Consider the following 9,324-nt stretch of genomic DNA (forward strand, 5'->3'; position numbering starts at 1 on the left):
GGGGTAGCTGCTGGAGCTCGGGCTGCTCCCAGCAGGGCTTGCAGTGTCCCAGCTACCTTCAGAGCCTGGGCAGCTGCAGCTGGGAGGCTCCAAATAGCTGTGCCAGCTCCGGCATCAGCTCCGCACCAGTGCAGTCAGGTGTGCCTCAGAGCAGGCGGTGGGAGGGGCCTGAGGCAGCGCAGCCCTGGTTTCTCCCCCACTCCTGGCACAGAGGTGATGAACCCAGAGCATCTGTTTGGAGCCAGCCCAGGCCTTGGGCAGCAGCAGCAGGCAGTGGCAGAGTGCCAACAGCTGCGCCGGGATGCATAGCTCCGGCATCAGCTCTGTGCTGGTGGCGACTGCACAGGCACCTCAGAGCAGACAGCAGGGCAGCGCAGCCCACCCCGAGGTGCCTGTGCAGTCGCCGCCAGCACGGAGCTGATGCCGGAGCTATGCAGCCCCGCTGGCTCCAAACAGCTGCGCCAGGCTCATCACCTCCATGCTGGGAGTGAGGGAGAGACCCGGGTTGCGCTGCCTCAGGCTCCCTCCCCCACCGCCCACTCTGAGGTGCACCTGCACACGCTGGTGCGGAGCTGATGCAGGAGCCAGCACAGCTGTTTGGAGCCTCCCGGCTGCAGCTGCCCTGGCTCTGGGGAGCTGCTGAAGCTCGGGCTGCTCCCAGAAGGCAGTTGGGATGCTGTAAGCCCTGCTGGGAGCAGCCCAGGCTCCGTCACTGGCAGCAGCTACCCAGAGCTGGGGCTGGCTGTGGCATGCCAAGCAAAATGGCCTCAAGTGCCACTCTTGGCATGCCTGCCAGGGTTTGCCAATCCCTGCCCTATAGTATAATCTGCCTTCTTCTTCCTTCTCCCAGACAACTTCCACTGACCATTCCCTACAGCCTATGTCTCCCACAATATTCCCCAAGTGCATCTCCTCATATATCCTCCACTGCCCCTAATCTATTCCCCATAAAATTCCTTTATCCTCTTCACCTTAAAACTGGAGGGGAGTTGTAGGGTAGCTACCTAGACCCCCATGGCACCTCTCAGATCACATTTTTCATGCTTCCCAAACACAACAAACTACTGTGCTTTTTCCCTGCAAAGCAGAAAACCATGACTTACTGAAACTCTGAGTCCCTGTCCCTTTCCATGTAGTGTAGTCAGAACCAGATGCCTGTTTCCACTGGATCATGACAGAAGGGGAGGTCAGATGAGCGCTGATGTCTGAACAGAGCAGACTACAGCAGAAGATTAAATTCTGTACTTCCTGTTGGGTGTATATGTGGCTGACGTTGGTTTCTTATTCCCAATCCTGGTTTCTTTTTCAAAGCTAATCCTTATGCAATGAAAGGATGTTAGTAATGAATTATATAAAGAGTCAAGAGTTCATAAAAAAAACTTCTTTAGTGTCTGAGTCACCAGAGTCTGGAATAGACTCCCCCCAGAAGTGGTACAAGCGCCTACTCTGGATACCTTTAAGAAATGCCTGGATGTTTATCTTTCTGGGGTGATCTAACCCCGGCTGACTTCCTGCCCCTTGGAGTCACTGGGTGTTGGAGAGGAGCATCCACACCCTAAGGATCCTGGATAAGCCCCCAAATGTAACCCTCGCCAGCACACTAGGCTGGGTGATATACCAGATTCTAGATCCTCAGGGTGCCGGTAGCCCTGGGAACCCCCTCAGGCAGGGCTGCTGACTGAGGTGTCTCTGTCCCTCAACCTCACTGCCCAAGAATTTACTTTAAGTCCAATAGACAAATGGGTTTCTTTATCATACATAACTATATACAGAAATGATTAATCAAGAGAAGAAAGTATATTTTCTAATATAATAAAGGCCTAAGTCTGTAATGCTTTATCATGCTCTGATTGGCTGACATGACGGTGGGGACACAGGGGACACAGCGGGGGGTGAATTTACAACTTCAACAATCAATGAATAATTCCACCACACTGGGTAGTTCCACTTGCATCAAACAACCTCAATGATTACATTCACCTAGCTATAACATTTTAAAACAGTTCCCCCCACATAACCCAGGTTGATTTCCCTCTGGTCACACTCTACTTCCCATAACAATAAATGGCAATATAGCTTTAACTATTGTGACAGTCTTTTGTCAACTGGATGAATATGTCTATGATTGTAAGTGTAAACCTTTGTTGAATCCTGCCCCCTCGGGGCATTGTAGTGTCCCCTATATCCCCTGGTTTATACTGGTTATATTCCCAGTATTGTTCTCTCATTAAAAGGTATATGGTTAAGTCCCCATTGGTGGTCTGGCTCTGCTCTATAGGGGGAGGAGAGTCCCTACACCTCCCACAGTGCTTGTGCACCTGCTTTGATCCCTTGAATTGGAGAGGGGGTACCTCTTGGAGTACTGCCCAGGTTACATTTTGGGGGCTCGTCTGGGATTCCCACGTAGTGGGTGCTAGAATATTATTCAAGTGCTGCGTACCCCTGTAGAGAGACAGCGAGCCACCAGGAGACATGTCCAATGCTGACCAGTCTGCCATACCCTCCGGGAGTGACGGGACTGTGCAGGGGGGAGCGGTGCAACCTGCTGGGACTGAGGCTACCCCGGAATGGGTGAGGGTTTTCCAGAAGATTCTGCGGGAGGTGACCCATTCCTCCAGTGACCAGGCAGCCTATAAGAGACTCCAGAGTTTCTCGGGAACCCTTCCAGTCCCTGCAGGGGAGGAAGGATTTGACTCTTGGCTCTCCCATATTCAAGAGACTTTACTGACTTGGCAAATACCTGATGAGGATAAGCGACGCCGTCTGCTGGAGGTCCTGAGGCAGCCTACCTTTGGGGTTGTGACGACTGCCAAACTCCAGAACCCTGCTATCACCACCCAGCAATGCGTGCAGGTCCTTCAGGATGCTTTTGGCCAACCCACAGGGAGTGGTGGGGCGTACTACGAATTGCTGGGAACTTTCCAGCGCAAGGGCGAGACTCTTTCAGCTTATGTCCTGCGCTTAGAGACGGTGTTACAACACCTGGTGACCCAAGGAGTCACTGACACCGATCAGATAGGGCTCCGGCAAATTCGTATTGGGGCATGGTATAGCTTGGACTTACTCCGGAACCTCAACTTAGCAGGGAGCAGGAGCAACCCACCTGACTTCAGTCACCTCCTCCGAGAGATTCATAAAGAGGAAGGGATATCCAGACTCAGAGAGACTATGTGGGTCCCAGAGGATGTTTCCCCCCGGAGAGGACCCATGGGTCGGGTGCTAACAGTGGCTCCCCATGAGGACATCTTGTTGGGAGTGGGGGAGGAGCCTGTGGCTCCAGCACTAGCAGCTGCCGTGGCCAGAACTGCCCCTCCCCACCCCCAGGGGTAAGACCTCAACCCGTCATCGTGCTTCGGGAGGACCTCAACCCCATACCCGCTCTAGGGCCTCAGGGTTCTGCTATAGATGTGGGGAACTGGGGCACATGGCTCGGGAGTGCACCCAGCCTGAGAACCCTGAATTGGTATTTGAAAGGTTAAAAGGGTGGTGGGCAGTGGGAAATAGGGAAGGAGCAGAGCAATGGAGTCAGCTCCGTTCTGGACCCAGACAGACTCCCACACATTACCCTCAGTAAATTCACTGCCAAAGGGGCTAGTGGGACCCCATGCAGAGGTCCCTATGACTGTGAATGGTTGCCTGTGCCAGGCCATTCTAGACAGCGGGTCCCAGGTTACTATCCTATTTGAATCCTTCTATGAAGAACATCTGAGACACTTGCCTTTGCTTCCCCTTATGGGGCTGGGACTTTGTGGCTTAAGCCAGGAACAGTATCCTTACAGGGGTTATGTGAATGTGAGGCTAAAATTCCCTGCTGAAATAGCTGGGGTGGAGGAAGAAGTGTCAACCATCGCTCTAGTGTGCCCTGATCCTGGGTGGATGAAAGGGCCATTCTCATTGTAGGGACCAACTCCAGCCTTTTCCAGGTTCTTGCTCGCTACTGTAAATAACAGGCTGGCCCAGGTTACCAACAATGGTTAACGATGCATGCCTTGTGCTCAGAGGCATATGACCGATGGGAGCATAGAGAGATGTGGGGTCACCCTGAGGTTGTGGGGACCCTGCACTTCTCTGGAGCAAAGCCCCAGCGAGTCCCTGCACAGGGCCAATGGGCTTTGCCTACTGTATGCAATTGGATTGAGAGGGAGGAAAAAAATAAGCTGCTGGTGGTGGAGACCCCCACCGGGAGAGAGAGACCCAGTGGTGTGATCGAGACAAAAGGGCTCAACCAAGACCCAGTTACAGTGATAGTGGTTAACCCAACCTTGAAAGATATTGTGGTTCACCCGGGACAGAAGGTGGCCTTGATAAAGGAAGCTGAAGTGGTGAGCCCTGAGCAGGAGGGAAAACCCCCTCCAATTGACCCTTTGAGGTTCTTTTTCAGGAACTCTGGGAACTTCCTGGTGCCCGAAGCCTGTAAAGCTCAGCTCAGGGACAAACTCAGGGCTTGAGCCCATGTTTTCTCTCTGCATGACTGGGATGTGAGGGAGGCTAAGGGGGTGGAGCATCACATTCGTCTGAGCAACCCATGACCCTTTTGCGAAAGGTCTCGGTGCATTCTCCTCACTGAGATGGGGGAAGTAAGACATCCTCTGTAGGAGCTCATGGACCACCGCATCATCACAGAATCTAAGAGCCCTTACGCCTTTCCCATTGTGACTGTGCGGAAGAAAAACGGCCAACTCCGTATGTGTATTGATTACTGGACTTTGAACGCCTGGACCATCACTGATCAATACACTGTCCCAAGGGTGCAGGCGACTTTGGACTGTTTAGTAGGGAGCAAATGGTTTTCGGTATTAGACCTCTGCAGCAGGTACTACCAGATACCTCTGTGGGAAGAGGACAAAGAGAGGACTGCGTTTATTTGCCCCTTGGGATTCTATCAGTTTGAGCGAATGCCCCAAGGGGTATCTGGGGCTCCCACCATCTTCCAGAGACTAATGGAGAAGGTGGTTGGGGATATCATGTGACCCAAGTACTGGTTTATTTAGATGATATTATTGTTTTTGGAAAGACCCTGGAGGAACACGAAGAACGGCCACTCTGGGTACTCGATCTGCTGGAGACTGCTGGACTAAAGGTGGCCGTTGGTAAATGTAAGTTCTGCCAGGCCTCTGTGAAGTATGTAGGACATATTGTATCACAGGAAGGGGTCAGCACTGATCCGGAGAAAGTAAGTGCTGTGACCACCTAGCCTCGACCCAAGAACTTTTGGGAATTGAAAAGGTTCCTGGGATTTGCAGGTTTCTATCGGCGATTCATTAAAGACTATGCTACAATAACTAGACCTTTAAATGCCCTGACTCGTGGACACCAGGTGGGAAGGTCACCCCGCAAGAAGTGGCGAGACAGTGGCTTAAATGGGCTTCCTGTGACATGAAGCCCCACAGAGCCTTTTGGTCCCTGGTGGGACTCACGGTGTGAAAATGCCTTCGAGGAGGTGATCCGGCGGTTGACTCAGGTGCCTCTGCTGGCATATGCTGACCCCAACTGCCCTTTTATTTTGCACACGGATGCTAGCCTGTCAGGACTGGGGGCTGTACTGTACCAGGAACATGATGGACACTGGCGACCAGTGACTTTTGCCAGCAGGGGATTGTTACCCAGCGAGATGCACTACCCAGCACATAAGCTTGAATTCCTGGCCTTCAAGTGGGCTGTCACTGAGAAATTCTGGGACTATCTTTATGGGACTACCTTCCAGGTGTGGACAGACAATAATCTCCTTACCTATGTGCTCACCAATGCTAAGTTGGATGTGACCGGCCAACTTTGGATCGCGGCACTAGCCAGCTACACCTTCAGCCTGCACTATCGAGTGGGACGAAAGAACGTGGATGCTGATGCCCTGTCTCGACAACTCCCCAGCAACCCTGGGAATGTTTGGAGCCCCGAGACAGTGAAGACCATTTGTGACCTGCAGCTACAAGACCCTGTGGGGACGAGGGAAAGTACTGTTTGCATGGCTGAAGTGTTGGGGTTGCCCCCTGAGGGGATCCCGCAGGCCTGGGTTCAGTACACCACGTTGACTCCCTCCTCGTTGCCCCAGGTCACAGCCACGGAATGGCGGACAGCGTGAGAACAGGACCTGGATGTGCGAGAGGTGCTGCGTGCCCGGCGATTAGGGAATACCCACCCCGCAACTCTTAATAATGCTACCCCAGCAGCCCACCTCCTGTTGAGGGAGTGGGAGAGGCTTCGCTTGTTTGATGGAGTGCTACATCGGGAGGTGCAGGAGGATGGAAATATTGGCATCTGGTCCTCCCTCAGAAGTATAAGGCCCTTACATTACGGGCCTTGCATGATGACTTTGGGCACATGGGGGTGGAGAGCACCCTGGCGCTAGCCTGTGAGCTGTTCTTTTGGCCCAAAATGGCTGAAGACGTAAGGACTAAATGCTCAAACTGTGATGGCTGTGTGCAGCGGAAGACCCTGCCTGATCAAACTGCATATCTACACACCATCCAGAGCTCAAAACCCATGGAGCTGGTGTGCATGGATTTCCTAGCCATAGAAGGGGAGGGGCACCAAAAGGGGAATGTGCTGGTTGTGACAGACCACTTCACCCGATATGCCCAGGCCTTCCCTACGCGAGATCAAACAGCAAGAACAGTTGCCAAAGTGCTGTAGGAAAAGTACTTCTCTGTGTTTGGGCTGCCCGCAAGAATCCACTCCAATCAAGGGCGAGATTTTGAGAGCCAGTTGCTGCGTGAAGTACTGACAGTGGCTGGCATAAAGAAATTGAGGATGACACCCTACCACCCCCAAGGGGATCCCCAACCTGAGTGCTTCAATCGCACGCTCTTGAACATGCTGGGTACCCTCCAGCAGGAACAGAAGGCCTCATGGAGCCAGCATATCGCATATCTGGTACATGCCTACAGCTCCACTAGGAATAATGCAATGGGGGTCAGTCCATATTTACTCATGTTCAGGAGGGAGCCCTGGTTACCCATAGATTTGTGCTTTGGGGTAGAACGAGTCTACCAGCAACATTTGAATCATGGTCAATATGCACAACAGCTTCGGAACCGTCTCCATCATGCATACCGACTGGCAGTCGAAACTGCTGGAAGAAACCAGCAATGCCATAAGCGGCTTTATGATGCTCGAGTGCGTGAGCAAGGGTTACAAGAAGGAGACTGGGTGCTGCTGCGAAACCTGGGGCTAATTGGGAGACAAAATCGCTGATCGGTGGCGGGCTGAACCCTATACAGTGGTGCGACAACTGGGAGACCTCCCAGTATACAAGATCTCCCCTGAGTCGGGACTGGGTCGAAGTTGCATGGTCCACCTGCTGCCTATTGGCGAATTGGTGGGGCCCCCTCTGCCTGAGAGAGATCCGCAAGAAGAGAGGCCTAGGTCTCCCCATAGAAGGAGGACTCATACCACCCAGCCGGCAGTTGTACCTGCAGCTCCCCCGAAGGACTCGGACTCTGACTGGTGGTACCCCACTGACTTTGGGTGAAGGGGAGACAAGGACTGCTGCTCGTGGGGCCCTGCCTGGCAAGACCGAAGGAGAAAACATCCCCATGCCTTCACCTGCCAGTGGGGCAGACTACTCGAGTGAGAGGGAATCCAAGTCGCTGGGGCCCTCGTGGAGTCCTGCCCCAGACCACATCCCACGGCCAAGGTGGGAGCTTCGGCCAGTCTGCCACTTCACCTACGGTGCCCCGGGGGTGCCAGGGAAGGTCCCCATCACTGCCCTTTGGGTCCAGTAGCCCCCCAGGCTGAGGCCGGCACTTCACCGGGGACGGTGAAGGGTTCCGCGGGGGAGGATGTGACGGGCTAGCTGGCAGTGACTTAGCCCAGGGGTTTTGAAAGGGCAAAAGATGATTGGAGGGCTTGGGATTCCCTTTCCTCACCAATCAGGCCCCAGGGACTCACCCTCCTTGTCCCCTGATTGGCCCCTTGGGTCACCTGAGGGGGATAAAACAGGCAGCATGGCTGACTCAGGGAAGATCAGCGAGAGACCACAAGGAAGGAGCTACAAAGAGCTGGGCCAGTGGGACGGGAGCAGTTGCCCCAGAAGAGCCTGAAGGAGTGGGACCTGCAGGCAGCAGTTGGATCCTCAGCAGCGTGGCGTGCGGCCAGCAGGAGAGGCTCCCCGCTGGGCTCCAGGATCCCCTATGAGAGGCTGTGGCCAGCAGGAGAGGCTCCCCAGCTCCAGCAAGGATCTGAGCAGCAACCTGAGAGGTTTCCAGCCCTGCTTCCAGCTCCTCCAATAAGAGGTCAAGCAGCGCAACGTAAGGCCAGGGCTCTGGGTAGTTCAAGACCCCTAGCAACTTAGAGGAATGCACACACTGGTGGCTGTATGGCAGGCATATGTGGGAGATCTGAATTCAAGTCCCAGTTGGGGTGAGTGAGTAACATTGGGAAAATCTTGCAGTGGAAAGGGGCCATTGTGTTTTCTCTGCCTCCAGGTACCTAGGCCCTATATTTGTTGTCATTTGACATTTTGTATTTTGTGCCTTTTTATATTTCACCAACCAGTATTGTTTGTTCTGCTGTTTGTATTTTACATTTTGGTTAACCCTGTCTTTTGTCAACTGGATGAATATGTCTATGATTGTAAGTGTCTAAACCTTTGTTGAATCCTGCCCCCTCAGGGCATTGTAGTGTCCCCTATACCCCCTGGTTTATACTGGTTATGTTCCCAGTATTGTTCCCTCATTAAAAGGTATATGGTTACGTCCCCATTGGTGGTCTGGCTCTGCTCCATAGAGGGAGGAGAGTCCCTACACCTCCGACAGCGCTTGTGCACCTGCTGTGATCCCTTGAATTGGAGAGGGGATACCTCTTGGAGTACTGCCCGGGTTACACTATGATCCACCACTAGGCAGCAGAGGCAAGGCTTCTGCTGCTCTGGGGAAGGTGGACTCTGCTCTTCCTTGGTAATTCAGCAAAAAAACAAGTCTCTGATCAGCCACTGCAGGCAATAGGCTTCTTTTCTTTAGTTTCCTTTTGAAAAAATACACCTCCTGCAAACACTAGGCGTTAAGTGTCCCCTCACAGCCCTATGCAGATTTGGGATTCTCCCAGCCCACTCCCTCTATGGCAGGGGTGGGCAAAATATGGCCCGTGAGCCACATGCGGCCTGCTACGCCACTCTATACGGCCTGCAGGGCCCCTAAAAATTTTTAAAAATTAATATTTATCTGCCTCTGGCTGCCTGTCACACGGCTGTCAATGGCTTGTCAAAACTCAGTAAGGGGCCCTGCACCCAAAATAATTGCCCACCCCTGCTATGGGCTGTCTCTCTCCCCCAGCACCTTCACTGCAGGTTCCTGACCAAGCAGCTTCTCCCAGCCCCAGTTAGCTTAC

General features: G+C 53.2%; 1 protein-coding gene across 3 annotated transcripts in view; it reads right to left on the reverse strand.

Annotated features, from left to right (window-relative positions):
* The window catches only part of LOC102382093 (protein FAM111A), a 14,772-nt gene extending 12,973 nt beyond the window's left edge, over nucleotides 1–1,799 (reverse strand). The window contains exon 1 of one of the 3 annotated variants that reach the window (XR_003096181.1): nucleotides 1,104–1,799. The gene's annotated coding sequence lies outside the window, so the exon portion shown is untranslated. Of the gene's footprint in view, nucleotides 1–56; nucleotides 92–1,103 lie in introns of those variants that run through there. The other 2 variants (XM_014524578.2, XM_014524579.2) reach the window with 2 other exon arrangements.
* Nucleotides 1,800–9,324: the final 7,525 nt, after the last annotated feature.

Source organism: Alligator sinensis, unplaced genomic scaffold (genome assembly GCF_000455745.1).
Source record: "Alligator sinensis unplaced genomic scaffold, ASM45574v1 scaffold998_1, whole genome shotgun sequence".
NCBI lineage: Eukaryota > Metazoa > Chordata > Crocodylia > Alligatoridae > Alligator > Alligator sinensis.